The sequence below is a fragment of the Polistes dominula genome, unplaced genomic scaffold (assembly GCF_049000335.1).
Source record: "Polistes dominula isolate Pdom_NZ unplaced genomic scaffold, Pdom_raw_medaka contig_82, whole genome shotgun sequence".
In the NCBI taxonomy this organism is placed as follows: Eukaryota; Metazoa; Arthropoda; class Insecta; order Hymenoptera; family Vespidae; genus Polistes; species Polistes dominula.
Window position 1 is genome coordinate 5,052,341 of NW_028301046.1, and position 16,602 is coordinate 5,068,942.

Sequence of the window (16,602 nt, forward strand, 5' to 3'; positions counted from 1 at the left end):
TTGTGTTACTTGCTGCTCTCGATTATTATATGCCACGTTATATTTACATAACTATCTTACCTAACTATGCCGAACAAAGTTCCCCCATTGTCTGCACGATATTGTTAAATTAACGTAACGGTGGTCTATGGTGGTTATACGTATACGATAGAACAAAATTTTCCCATTTTAACGGGGTTTTCTTAAACGATACGCTCTCTCGTTTAAATCGATAGCAATTGGAAACTATAGTAGTAGCAGACTTGACTAAGTCGTTCCATTTCCTTTACTACTTTTATTCGCATAAAGGACACATTCTTTCTATCGGTTACTTCATTTTATTTTCATATATAGAATTCACCTTTTAAATTCTATTATACAAAGATGTGAGTTTAAATCACTGTGAAAGAAAAACAGAGAGAGAGAGAGACAGAAAATAAATGCATGTGTGTGTGTATACACGTATGTATGAAACTTTAACGGGGATAAAGTTGGCATACGTGAGAAAAATAATGAACGTGAAATATCAAGGCAACGACCTTTATCGTGCGCGATCATTGTTGTGCTATAAATCAGGTCGTGAAAAAAAATGACTTTTCATTGAATAAACCCGATAAAACGTTTGTTCCTGTTGTCTATTTTTCTATTTTAAACGTACGTAATTCGTTTATTTCCTTTAATTAAAAGAATCAAACATATAGATCCTGAACAAATAATTCTAAATAGAAATAAAACAATGAAAAATTAATACGTTAAGATATATAATAGAATGGTTCAACAATATGTGTAATTTAAAATTAATGAAATTAAAAATTGTTCATTTTCTTTTTTTTTTTAATAAACGTTCATGTTTATTGGTATCGATGTAATTAGTGTATATATGTGTGTGTGTAGATTGGAATTAAACGTAGGAAAATAAAGTAATCAAATGGTTATCTCGATTATTTTTACGAATGACTGCCCTTTGAACAAAATTTTCAATAAAGGATTAAAATTGCGAATATATTCTATAGGATAATTGAAAGTGGACGTCGACTATGTGGAAGAAGTATAACGGCTTTATCGCGATATCATTTTCCGACTTTTCTCGAAGAAGCTTGTCGATTGGTAGAGAAAGAAAAAAAGAGAAAGAGAGAGAGAGAGAGAGAGAGAGAGTAGGATAGAGAAAATGGAAGAAAAAGAAAGGGGGGGTTGAGAAAGTAAGTCATTCGAAGGTTTCGATAGAAACGTATATACTGCATTCTTATCGAAAGTCTCGAATTCACGAAGGATCATCGTAACTTAATGAATTATTTGATACTTGCTAGGAGTTGCCTCTCGATTTTTCAATTGTTATGAATCATCCGATTGAATCCTTTATTCATATTTTATATTTTCATTATTACATATAATATTTTTACATTTGAAACGTTGAAATACGTGTTTTATGCAAAATCGTTATTGTTATTGTTAAAATATAATACATCGAATATATATATATATATATATCTGTAACGTTTGTGAATTTAAATGACCTTTTAAGGGAGGGTAAAATAATTTTTAATTAAAATTTGTTGTTACGTTACGTATAAGCGAAAAGATTAATGAGCGAACGAAATAAAGGCAATCCGCTTTGTCCAATGATTAAAAGGAAAAATTCAACAATTTTCCAGTCAATTTTTTTTCTACCGTCTATGTACATTTTGGCACTCACATAGAACGAGCTGTTTTATATCTTCTCGTTATATTCTTAATGCAAAAAAAAAAAAAAAACGACAGCATAAGAGCACGTTGTTCTTCTACCTTTTTATCACGTGACGTTAAAGAATAAAACACGTTTGAAAATTTTTGTTTCTAATACCATATCACAATTCAATGGATAAACATGGTTCGAAAGTGATCAGTGCAATTTGTGAGAATATGAAATGATTCAAAATAAAAAAAAAATAGAAACGAAAAAACAAAAACGATATTCATCCTATTATGAATAGATTTTTTATTTTAATTAATTTTACTTAATAATTATTTTAAATATTTTTAATACGTAATTTATATATAGGGATATAAGGATTATGTTCAAAATATAATATTTATATGGAAATAATGATATCTCAAATGAACGTAGATATGTAATAAATGATCAAATGTAGTACCCAACAGGTTAAACTTGGATCTTTGATTATCGTATGCGACCAAACATCTTCGAGGTAATTAAGAAGAGCCTTTGAGCCTTAACATGATCATCGCTTGGATATTAAGCTAATGATATAGAGAAGGGAGCGAGTCTGCTTATCGGAGAGATGATTTATCATAGCTATCTCTCGTACGGCAGTTTGCACTATATAGTCAGCTAAGACCTAGAAGTGGGGGGGGGGGATCTGGATATCCGATTTCTTAACTTAGAACAACCAAATTTATAGTTATCGTAATATGTTTTTAAAGTTTCTATTTTCTTGATTATAACACGTTAACTCGTAAATATAATGATGCAAGTAAACGGGATTTAATCTATTCAATAAACCTTTCAAAGCCATTGAAACTTCTTGACTTATGTTTTTTTTTTTTATAATTAATCATTCAGTAATAGTTGCATTGAAAAAAAATGAAAAATTATTATCGTCCATTGAAATAAAACAAATGATTTTGTTTTTCTGTTTCCAATTTAATCAAATGATATTTAACAAATCGATATCTTTACTTAAATTTTTCCATATCGAAGGATTGAGAAACGTCAGCATTTAAAGTTTGTTTTTTTTGGACTTATAAAGGAAGAAGTAAAAAATAAAGACAAAAGGATAGTAGTATGGTCTAGTAGATAGTTATGAATCGAGAAGTATAGTAAAGTAGGGGAAAAGTAAGCATCCAGGATGTTCGTGGCCATCGTCATCGATGAGTTCTTTTATCGAGAGGAGTTTTAGGAGGAAAATAGAAGACAAAGAGAAAGAGAAAGAGAGAGAGAGAAAACAAATAAAGTACAATATATTTTGTTCGTTGATAGATATTTTTTTGTTTTTTTTTCTTTTCCCATTATTGACGGATCAGCCATATTTGCGTCGAGTGTATTTGGGCCGGGCCGTACACTTTGCTTAGAGTTTATCTCTCCAGATATCGTATATTGGATTCGAAGTCGAATGAAAGAGATGGTAAAAGAAAGGAGTGTGAGAGGAAAGAAGGGAGGGAAGATACGCGATTCGACGTATAGAAAACCACAGGATACGCACCAGCGTTAATCGAACTTGTTCGTTATTATTTGAGCCCCATCATCATCATCATTGTTATTATCATCATGATCATCATCATCATCTGCTGCTGCTGCTACGAATCGCTTGCTGTCACGTTGGTATTATGGAATCATTTTCCGAATTAGATGAATCGACCCTTCAATAATCTCCGTTCAACGGATTCAACGCTATTAGTATTTTACTTTGCTCGTGAATTATGGGATTAAAGGGCACATCAATTTTCCTTATGAAGTAGGGGGGAAGAGGAGGTGGTCGTTTATTATTATATTATCTGGTTACATATATATGTACAATATAATATATATGTAATAATAATGTATATATATTTTATTATATATTGATTGGTCTAAAATAGCAACCAATGGTGCTAGCACATTGTTATGTTTCTGATCTGACTGACTGTTGTACTATATCAAAGATATGATAACGATTAACCGCTCTAAAGGAAGAAGAAAAAGGTAATCGATGTAAACAAAAATCCGTGCGCATTCAACGAAAAGGAATTTCAATTTCCCGATAAACCAATAAACTGTTGAAGAGGAGGTTTTATATATTCGGTTTGCAGTTATCGAACGTGCACTTCGAAATGCTTCGAGCGATTGCATACGCATACATAAAGAGAAAATACGTATATCTATATGCATTTAGCTTCTCATATGCACATCCACCACATATACTCACAAATAATACATATACATCTAGAAAAGGACAAACGATGTATACCTGTGCAATGCGAGTTTGTACATGCCTACAATGTAGCTCGCAAAGCGATTTGCATTATTTCGAATTACAATCCCACTTGGTAGTATGCTTCTGCTCATATTATAAACACAAATTCTAGCATAAAATGCCGTTGTTATCGTAACTATACGATCTCGGCGACATTACCCCTCCATGAAACTCGGTACCGCTGTCGCCACCGTTTACCACGTGCTACCATCGTTAACCTAAAAATTCATATTTTATCTATCGGTCTATTAGTCCACCTTTAAACACAATTTTATTCCAATTTAAATTACCCCTCGTCGTTAACTATCGGCTTTAATGCTCGTTTTTGATGGAATGTTTAGTTATTGAGAATTCAAAAATTAACGTTTAAATAAATAAGCAATTGCTCGTGTGACACTTCTAGATGTATATTTTCGATGAAAATGAACGTTGACGGTTTCTTTTCTTTTTTATTTTTTTTTATTTTATTCATTAACGATCTTTAATTCAGAACGTGTGGTAGATTTCTGTACAAATGTACTATAACTTTACTCGATTATGGTTACTAGGTAATTGAAGATTATTACGCAATTAACAATTTATTCTCGAAATTAGGTATTTCAGTAAGCAGCTACTACAAAGGGCAGAGTAATTATGTAATTTCTAGTCTTTCGAATTAAGCAATACATTTAACTCCGAAAATGGACATCTCGTTGAATGCAACGACGTAGAAAATGTTTTATCTCGTCTTCTCGTATTTCATTAAGAAATAATTTTAAGACAATAATATCATTTTATTCTTGTTTTATTTTTTCTTCTTTTTTTTCTAATAATAAAGGATCGATCGAACACGGAGGAAACACGATATTTGTTTAACGATTAATTAGTGTTGAACTACTTTTTATTTCTTTCATTTGTTTTTTATTATTATTATTTGATCCCCTTTTGAGTGTCCTTTCCAAGTGAGTTAAACGATATCTTGAGTGAACTAAAATAACGATTAATCACGCTAGTCGCTGTGAAAATGAAAAATTCTTCAAGAATAGAATTGTGTGACATTGATCGTATCGCGATGACAGGAAAAAGAAAAGAAATGAAAAAAATAAGGAAAATCGAGAGAAGGAGAGATGATGAAAATGTTCGTTCGTTGATCGAATATCCTCCTATCTTACGTTAAGAAGATTATTAATAAAAAGATTTAATAAGAGGAGAGAATATTGAGATGAGGGAAAGTAATAAAATTGTAGAAGATATGTGGGTAATTTAGATAATAATTAAACAAAGTTAAGTAACTAAAAATATAAAGAAAAGAAGAAGAAGAAACATTAAAGCTTTAATGATTAAATAATTGCAAAAGGCCGCCAAAATGTTTGATATTTATAGGTCAAAGACAAATTAATTGTACTTAGAATTTTTAAAAATAAATTTTGAATTTTTTACGTTAACGTTTATTAATTAAATCAAGCAAAATAATTCGTTGAAGCTAATAATAATAATAATAAATGAAATAAAGCGGACTAGAGAATAAAACGAGCTTGTGCGTTCGCTTTGAACGGTATATAAAAAACCGCTAGCGAATTATTAATTAAATGCGTAAAAGATTATTAACAGGTAAACAAAAGTAAGCTTATATAAGCTGTTCTTGGGAAAATTCAAAGCTTAGCAACCATCGAGGCAAGTCCCATAGTCTTCATCGTCACGTTGTTTGCCTTCCTTTTTCGTTATCCTTTGAAGAATTCGTTTAAAAAAGTTAGATTAAAGTATTCTTTGTCTCAAAGACAAACGACCAAATTTTTCTCTACGATATAAACATACCGATCTAATCGATGAACTCTCGTACTCGTACGAAGGGACAAATTTTTAATAACCTTTCTTGCCCTTTGTCCTGAATATATCGAAAAAAAAAAACAAGGACTTTTAAATTTTAATCGAACTGTTTCGTTTTATCGATCGCCGTATTTCGAATGTATTATAAATAAAAAAAGAATAATATCGTCGAAACTGGGACACACGTTAAATGGTAATATAAATGTAATAAATTATATATATACATGTATATATATATATATATATATTTTTTTTTTTCAAAAATAAATTTTAGCGTATAAAAGCAAGAATATACATCCTTCCAACATATTATAAAAAAAACATTGAAAATGTAGTACCTTGCATCCTTTCATTTTAAAAATGTAGGAACTACTTTTTTATCATTTCAAGAATAACACTATATTATTGTTTTCCATACTATTTTCTATATCGGATTTATCGGAATAAAAATGTTCTACTAGTACAGGTATCATATTTTTGCGTCACGTCAATTCTCTATCTTTTCAAACAAAAAGTTTTCCATGTTACGTAGTAACAGAGACAGGACTTGAAAGATCGAACGACGAAAAAGGTTCGAAAGAGGTCGTAGTGAAATGTTGCTAGTACACCACAACATACAGTCGGGTGGTACTCTAAGCTCTTGGAAGAGCACGGCGCGTACTCTGACGTTAAAGGGCGGATAGGAGTGTACCGACAGCAACACGCGTGCTCTTCTCCAGAGGCCTCTTTCGTTCGTTCTTCGAAAGGAATGAAGAGAAGAAACCCGCCGCCGCTGCGGTGAGGATGGGGGTGTGGGTGAGGGTGAATTCCTCGCACCACTTTCGCTTTTTTCTTTCCATTTTTTCTTTTTCCTTCTTTCTCTATCCCGCATCATACACCTTATGCGCGTTCTTCCATTTCCGTCCTGGTATATTGTACGATACGCAAAAAAAGAGTTCTCGTCTAAAGAGAATTGAGAGAGAGAAAGAGAGAGAGAGAGAGAGAGAGAGAAAGAAGAACACGAAAGATAGAAGAGAAGAGTAAGAGGAAGAGGAGAAGGATGAAGAAGGGAAGAAGGGAAAGAAGATACTGACACAGCAAATAATAAAAAATGAACCACTTCCGAAAATGAGTTGTACGCGAGCACAAACCCCTTCCCCATTCCTCCCTCTCCCTCTCCCCAGCACCCTTTATAGAACGACTACCTTCAGGCGCTTTGTCGGATGGCACTTGTCTTGTCGTTTGAGTCCTTTTCCTCCCGACATATTCCTTTCTCTACTGTTTCTCCTCTTTTTCTCTATTTCCCTCTTCTTTTCTTATCTTCTTCTAGCGATCTCCTTGCTCATCCTTACTTTCTTTTTATTTCTTCTTTCCCTTTCCTTTTTTCATTTCTACGCACGTGTAAGGGTGTGAATGTATATACGCACGTGCATTTGTGTGTGTGTGTGTGTGTGTGTGTATATAAGTTAAGGTATCCCACCCATCTCAAGAAATCCTTTTCTTAGTCTTGTTAATTGTAACTCTACCTCTTTGTCGAAAGTTTTTACCAGAACAGGGTCAGACATAAAAGTCGTCTCTATTTAAATGGATCTTTTTACGTTGTCACGTTACGTTACTTTTTATTATAATGAAAAAAGAAATAAAATAAGGGTGGGGTGGGGGAGAGGGACATGGTAAAAAAACGAGACAAAGAAAAATACAATATTTAATCAAAAAATGTAAATTTATGTTTAACGGTATAAAAAACGTTTCATTTAACTCAGTTGAATTTTTAATTTCATCGAAGTTTACCGTCGCAAAAGGTGCTTTATCCGAGAGACCCGGTAGAAAAGTTTGAGATACTTTAGGCGTGAGAGGGTGAAGTTTCAACATAAATAAAATTCGATAGAATCCGCGAGTGTCTCGATGTTCGTGAATTTCTGGTTATTGTATTCTTCGAACCCTTTTCTTTTTATTTCCTTTCTTCTGACCTTACCTCCTTCTCCTTCTCTTCCTTTTCCTTTTTCTCCTTTCTCCTTCTCTATTTTTTTTTCCTTTTTTCCATTACGTAGGTCCTTTTTTCCATTTCCCTTTCGTTCCTTTTTATCTAGTTTTCGCGTATACTAACTCACCGTAGAAGGAAGCTTGGGAAACGGTACAAACGTTTCGTTTAATGCTCACGAATCTTTGAATGTCGGTCCTTTGCTAGAATTTATACCCCACGTATATATGTATAATATATATATATATATTTAAAAAATATTATATAGAGTAGAATTGGGTTGGGGTTGAATAGGAAGGAGAAAGAGGTGGATGAAAAAAAGAGACTTTGTAAAAGATTCGGTACACGAGAAAACGTTTCTCTTTTATCGTAACAGTTATTGTATGTAGCGAGAACTGTTAACGTGAAGATATAATTAAAAGGATAGTCGGGGGGGTTGGAAACAAGCGTTGAGTTTTCATGAGTTCGCATATTAAATTATATGGAGGACGTTGGTATATGTATAAAGTGTGTATATATGTATTCCATAGTACTTACTTACGCAATGCTAAAACATAGAAGTTGGTAAAATATAAATATTGTGAACTAGAACGATGATACGCAATATGAATGCATTTATTTGTAAACCGCTTAATAAAGTTACACCTACACCGAGGGGATTATGAAGATCAACAATTCGTGATTCGCGAAAAAAACAAACATTTGTACGAGTAACATTGAAACTTTTACAAATTGATACGATTTTCATTATCATACTTAATCGATTAAATTTGTCGCCTATCTTTTTTTTTTAATCGAGGTTAGTTTGGGACCACCGATAGTCAGACCAAAAACCAACTTTACCACTTATCGATACGCGTCTGATCGATACGAGTCACGGCTACTGACAGCTGTCGTTGCAATCTATTTCCGAGGGTTTTTGAATCTACGAATCAATGTTTTTTCTTTTTTCTTCTTTTTTTTCTTTTTTTCTATACACATTTCACGTAAACCAACTACAACATTTCAAAAGGCACCAAGAGTAGATTACTCGATAAAATCAACTCTGACATGGTTAAGCTAACAAAAGTCATATTATCTTGATCAAACCGAGGTTTATCGAGAGAGAGAGAGAGAGAGAGAGAGAGAGAGAGAGAGAGAGAGAATGAGAGATAATTTTACGAAAAATATTTCTGTAAAAAAAAGAGGAATAAAGAAAAAAAAAAAATTAGGAGAAAAATCTTGCACATATTTGATACTGTATATATTCGTTTAATGGTATAATATGATATATATATATATATATACCTAAGACCAAGAGATAAAGACTATAATAATGTCTCTCGTAAATACTTTGATATTTCTTTCGGTGTATATAAATAAAACGTTATAAGGTTTCCGCTCTCAGAGCAGAGATTATTAAAGCGGAATTATATAAGATATTTCCCGTGTGTCGGCATATTTCGTAGAGACAAGGTCCCTTCGGGAAACGCATAACGAAAAAGTGCGACTTACGTTTCATCTCTTTTCCTTTTATCTTCTATGTTTTTCTCTTCTCCTTGTTCTTCCTCATTTTTCTTTTATTATTCCGTCCCTTTTTACGTCTTAAACAGCAGGAAGAGTGCAAGTAGTACAGCGTAGTTACAATACCTTTTACTTCACTATTCCTTTCTCTTTCTCTCTATCGTTCTTCTAGAAGGGTAAGAAACGAAACGAACCGGTGGCGATTTGTGTTGGGCCCTTTCCCCCTTAGGGAACGGGGGAGGGGAGAAGATTGACCGTGGCTAGAGGGTGGACAAGTTTACGAGGTTGGCAGACGGGTGCATATTTAGTAAGTTCCCGTAGGGAATGAACAAAGAGAAAGACGATGGTATAGAAAGAGAACCGTGGTAAGAATGAGATAGAAAGAAAGAAATGAGGGTAGGTTAATACGTATGTACGTATATGTGTATGTATGAGAGAAAGAGAGAGAGAGAAAAAAAGAAAGAATGAGATCGTCGAAGAATGCACATATAAAAAAGGGGAAGCGAAGGAGAATAAAGTGGGGAGGTCTCTCCTTGGGTGTGCAAGTTACATCGGAGGAGAATTTTTTCTAGAGCGCGTGTGTTTCTCCTTGAGGACCCATTCATGTGCGTTTATGCGTGGCTGCGCGTGCACGGAAGGAGAAACACGGTCTCAAGTAGGCTGTCTTTCTCCCCTTTTGCCATCTCTCTCTCTCTCTCTCTCTCTCTCTATCTATTTATCTCTCTTTTTCTCTTTGACTTCTCTTTCTTTTTCTATCGAACGTGCGCGTGCTCATTGAGGGAGAATGTGCTCAACGGTGCGTATTGATTTCACGATAACTCGCTTCCTACCCGTTAGAATATTCTCTCTCTCTCTCTCTCTTTCTCTCTTACCTGTAAGCGTTCTTCGAATAAGAATATCACCGATGTTCCAACACGGTGATTTTCCTTAGACTATTTTACTTGGCAAAACACATCTTCACCAATGGTTCAACGTAATATTCTCACTCGCTCAAACGCGAACGAGTTTATTGTAGATAGAAGAAGAAAATAACATCTTTGTCGAAAGGAAAACATTTGGAGTCCATTATTTTCAAACCTATTGTCCTATCGAATCGATGAAAACCGTTCGAATATTCAAGGATTATGAGAAGGTCGCTTATCTTTTGCAAAAGTTTTGCTACTATTCATTTGCGAAGAGAAACTTTTCTGGTTTCTGACTTGTTACAGAAGAACCAGGGAGAAGGAAGAGGAGGAAGAAGGGAAAGAGATGGAGGAGTAGGAGGTGAGACATACTGAAGAATTGAGACAATTAACTTACGTGTTCTTTTCAATTTACCTGTAATTTGTATTCGTTCAATTTATGCAGATTAATATTTAAAGTTTTACCGAGTTCTCTAAAAATTTTTGTGATTACTCTTGCAAATACAAAACCCATGCAAAATGCTTTATAAATGTTTGTATTATTTATAAAAACAATATTGATTAAAAGTTTCTTTCGGATAGCAAAAATTTGACTTTAGATTTTGAAGAAATGTCTTTTTCCTTAACGTGTTTTTTTAGTAATGGCTTTGGTATCTTTGTTCTTCCTTTTCGAAGAGCTATGCACACTCGGTCAAAGAATAATGTAGGTACGGCAAATATCGAAGAAAGTGGAATAAAGGGAATCGACTCTTTGTCATTTAGCGTAGAGGAAATTTATTAGAAAATGGCTTTTCTAGGGGATCGTCTTGAATCATCGTGACGTGAAAAAGCTTAAACGCTAGGAACAAGTTAAAGGTGGAATAACGACGGATATCATGAAAGACAAAAGGATCAACACCATTTCCTTTCTTCTTCTTCTTCTTTTTTTCTTCTTCTTCTTCATCGTCAGTCGAGTTTTCTTTTTTTTTTCTTTTTTTAGTCTTTTTTCTCTTCTTGAAACCATGGTACTACGCCTGAGGCAATTCACACTAGGAAAGATCGTACGTTTTCGCTAACCTACCCTTACGACGATCGTTCCGAACGAAGTTCCTTCGAATTCTCAACTTCTATGACTTCTTCGCGGCTGCTTTTAAATCGTAAATCGTCTTCGACTATAGTTCCTTTGAAAAAGGAGGCCGTTCTATCGAATAGGATAAGTTTCTAGCGATCTAAAACTTTATTCCTTTGTTTGCATGCGCTTTAGTGAAACTTAAAAGGGTTCCGAATGAATTTCTAAAGTCTCGGATAAAAAATCGAGGGTTTTGAAAATTTTTGGAAAATTTCTTCTTATCCTCGTATATTATCCACTCGTCTACGAATCCTTTTTCCCGTGTTATTTTACCAAGATCATCGATAGGATAGAATTTCGTTTATCCTGCGAATCTTTTTGACTTTCCTTTTTTCTTTTATTTTTAACCATCGATCGCACTTAGATAAAATTGAAATCAACTCGACCACCGACGATGGTTTTATCCAATTTACACTAAAGCGAACGATACGCGCTATAAACGCATCCTACTTAAATGACCATACTGAAAGGTAAAGAATTAAAATGAAAGTACCGTTTTTTCGAAAAGACTGACAAAATACGATTAATAGGAGACCTGCTTGCTCTTTTCGTTCGACAGTTTAGAAAAACCACTTTGCAATTTTTTTATGGGACAAATACGTACCCATTACGTTATCGTCAATTTGTACGAAAGATCTTTTTTACAAGCTACTCATTGGATTTTCGACTATAAGTTTATTTAATACGAACACGTATCCTTTCCTAATGAGTTATATCCATTTGAGAGTAGTTATATCTTGTCAAAGTATATCTAATCAATTACATAAAGATTTTCTTAAGTCCCTTCTTAAGAAAAGTATCCTCAAATATATTTCTTAGGGAGAAATTCAATGCCAGAGGTTGTGACCTAGATAAAATCTTGAATTAATATCCATGACTATATATATATATATAGGTTTTAATATTCATCTAATCTATTCGGATATTTGATTTGTCGCGAGATTTCGATCGCTTACAAATCAATTAGTTCCTTTTTTGGACTTGAATATTTTTTTCAATCATTGAGAAACTTTTACAAAATTTCTATAGAGATATATATTGTGTGTACGCCACGTCCTAGGTAAAAGTATTGTCTATAAAAGGGCATACTTAATGTCACCGAACGATCGTGAAGTTAGTTTGCATTTTGTTCGATCGATGCGTTTCATATGCATAGAATACTCGATGCGACGATGGGATTCTATTGGCTCAAACAAAAATGTTCGTCGATATAATGGAATGCCTTGCACGGGCTATCCAGTGCAGATCGAAGGAAACCTATCTATCGATTGCGATGCTAGTCGCCCAAAGCTTTATTTCATTTCTTTAGACGTTGTTGAAACTAGAACGTGGGCAAGCTATTGCTTTTGATTTTCAAAATATCGATACCCTCGACAATTTTCAGCAGCTGGAAACAACGAGCCACGATCGGAGAAATTCAAGAGGATTTAACAGTAAAACCCATCGACCAATTGAAATAATACTCATACTCATTTTCTCTTAAGTTAACTTGGCCGAAAATTTTCATACGTGAAAATTACTTCAAACGATTTACATTTATAACGATTCGTATCGGATTGCAAACGTTAGTTTTGATTCTATTTTTTTGTTCTTTTTGTATTTAACTTATATAATATAAGTTATATTTAATAATATCATCTATTAGTTTATTTACAATTATATTACGATCGATTGATTTTCTAATACAAACAATAAACACGTCTTCCGTCATTATTTTAATAACATATGTGCGTTTATTAATTCCCTATAATTTCTATTATTTTCAATTAATTCGGATAAAATATATATATACATATATATTTCGTTAGAATTCTCTGTCTATATGTTTTGACAAAAAATATATACTATTTAATTCGTAGTTATATTTTTAATTAAAAATTTAAAAATTAATTTACGACGTACTATGTTCTAAATTGAGAATCATTGAAATTGTCAAACGGCTAGAATTAATTTAATTAAAAATAATGTAATCTAACTAAAAATATTCTGCAAACTCATATTATAACGTGCACGACTAAATTCATCAAATAACATTAACAATATAAATTTCAAAATACCTCTCTGTCTCTCTGTTTCTGTTTGTCTTCGTAGTTTTATCATAACTATATTTCATATTTGTATCGATTGATGACGTAAATGTATGACGAGAGGAAAATATATATATATATATATATATATATATATATATATCGACAAAATAATTTAATAAATATTACAAAAGAATATTCATTTTCTTTTGAAACAAATATCTAACAAAGTATCGCATTGATGAAAGGAGTTCGGTGATTCTCAATTAATAGTTTCCACGGGTTGATGTATCGTTCTTGAGTATGATGGCTCTCTTTGTGAGTCGAACGTAAAAGGGCCAAGAGAGTTTCAAGCTCGGTCGAGAAGTATGGTTTGAGCGCACGTATCAACTTGCCCTAGACCTTACTTCTCGTCGTTTTACTTAAGCCTGAGCTTGCACTTCCATGTCTCCGTTAAGAGACCGTTGGATAGTTCAACCCCTCCGCCAACCCGAGGAAAGCGCCAATGACCCCCATCCAAGAGAACTCTGCTGCCTGGATTCGAGTGTCCTTCTCGATCTCCCCTTTCTAAACCTTTTGTCTCTCTCTCTCTCTCTCTCTCTCTCTCTCTCTCCTTCTCCATCTTCTTCTCCTTCCTTTCCTTGTTTTATTTTTTTTATCTTCTTCTTTTGTCTGCTTTTCGAATTTACCGTAACCTAGCCAGCTAGCTAGGCTACACACTACTACTACATCCCAATCTCGATTTCAAACTTACGATAAAGCTGTGTTCTGACCCCTACCGAAGTAATACGGTTCCCTACATCGAAGTAAAATGTACGAGAAACACGCTAGCTGCATTTTACGAACCCCATTACAACACGATGCTGTGAAATACAATTTTCTTAAATAATTTCATTAAACCTGGTAAAAATATTTGAAACTTTTTTATTACAACGCCGCGTATATCAAGAAAATTGTTTAATCGATATTGATTTTTTTATTCTACTAACGAGTAAATGTTTTTTAATTATTGCGATGATGGAAAATATTTTGTAGCATTTTTGTATAATTTACAGATATTTCACAACTCTCTAAACGTGTGCATTACTATTAATTGGTTATTTTAAACGTATAAAGTATATAAAATATGAATTGAAATTTTATGTTTAAGCGAGTTCTCGTTATAATATACGTGTGCTTTTATGAAAGAAGATTTTCAGGGATATTTCTTCTTTTTATTTGGTCATTTTTTATTTTTCATAACATTTTTCGCAGAACCCAGTGTCACAAGAAATCGGTATGTATGTACATATTTGCAATGACAAGGGGCTGATTATGTGCACCGGACATTGGGGAACTTGGCACTAGCCCTCGATCGTTCCCGAGTGGCAATGAACCGGGAATTTGAGGCTTTTTCTCACGTTCGTACGAGTTGCCAAGCAAACAAGATACGCTTTTTATGATAGTTACGGAACGGTGTGGATACAGTCCAGGTTCGTCTGGCAGAGCAGCGACCTGTTCTACTGGCATATACGCTATACTCCACTTTTTCTTTCTCTTTGTCTCTCTCTCTCTTTTTTTCTTTCTCTCTCACTTATTGGTAGAGAAAACTAGAATCGAGAGACGAAAGAGGAAGATGAGGGTAGAGAAAATAAACAAATAGAAACGCAATCCCAAAGCTTGATTCACTCTGCCACGAACTACCGTGTCCCCTTTTCATTAACTCTACCAATTTGCCTTCGTTTTCTCTATATCTTTCTTTCTCTCTCACTCTTTCCACAACTCTCAGATCCTCCAGCAATACTACCGGAGTGTTTCACGCTCGGCAAGTTTTTGCCGTTTGAAAAGTATATATACTTTTTATCTCCTTTTTCTTTTTTTTCCCCTTTTTCCGCAATTAAATGTAATGTACTATTTGTTGTAAAGTAAGAATTTTCTCAGCTCGAACGATTTCTATTCCCTCGTAGAAAGAATAAAACATCTAGCATAGAGTTGACCAAAAGTTTTGTCGCGTCATTGTTAAATATCAATTATTATCTCCCTTATCTGCATTTTTGTAATTAAATTGCTGCAAAATTTACAAACTTGCGATAATTTTGAATGGAATCTGGGAATCCGTAAAAATGTTAGTAGAAAAGAAATATGAAAAAGAAAAGAAAATGAAAGGTAAAGGTATGGTAAGGAAAAGCAAATAAGGAAGAAAGCAATGTTCTTTTGAAGAAGTTTATGCAGTAAAAGGAGGATCACAGTTCCGAGAAGGAACTTTGTCGTCGTCGTCGTCATCGTCGTCGAAGCCTCACGATAGCTTAGATGTCGCGAAGGGTGCGCTTCCGAAGCTCAACCCCCGAACGTCCTGCGCCCCTTGTCCTCCCCTCCCGCCGAATTAGGAATTCGATCGACGCTGAAACTTCCAGTCGTGGCCACCGGCTCGTCGGTGGCGTTTGCGTCGCGACGCCCCCTCGTAAACAGAGGCCTCGTGAGAGAACGCTTGATGCATCACTAAAATCCTCCGACTCCGTCAGCCCTTCGTCGACCTTTCGACTCAAATGAAGAAATAAAATGAACGAATGGAGAACCACTGTTTGACAAAATCCTTCTTCGCCGTCCTCATCCTCGTCTATGTTTAATTGATTAGTGAACGTCAACTATTAAAATATAGAAAGATAACGAAGTATAGTGGTGTTGTCAATTCAAATTACATATTATTTTTTTTTGTAATACAGATATTAGTATTGTTTGTCGTATAATATTTCATATTATAAGAGAATATCTTTGTAACGTTGTTGTTTTATTTATGTACATTATTCAAAGGAGTAAACTAAGTCTCGTTTAAAAATAGAGCTTTATTAAAATATTTCTAACATATGTGTTTCGATCTTTTCGATGGAGATCAACAGTAGCTGTGAGCACAGACGATAGGTGTCTCCCCTTACTTATGTACGAAAGGAGGCTAGTAGTAATTTCCGAATTATACCGGCGTCGTTAAACAAACTGACGTTCGATTGAGATATCGATTGAATATAATATGCTTATACTGAATGCATTACTATATGTATATATAATATTTAAACAATTTCGAAAATAACTAATATGATATATTATCTTCTAGAATTGTTTGAGAAGGATATGAAAAAGGAATAACCTTGTCGAAAGGTTCGACTTTAAAGCAACCTAACTGAACGTTACTCACACGAATAAGAGAGAGAGAGCAAGAATCGGAGGGAGAATCGGAGGGTCGTCGGTTTCGAATGGAGGGGCGAAAGCGTTAGGGGTAGAAACGTAGTAGTAGGGGTAGTGAGTGAGATACGGGGCGTATAGAAGGAAGGGTAAGTTAGGGGAAGTTAGCATGGGTGGTAGTAGTGGTGGTAGAGAGACTCGGTAGGAATGC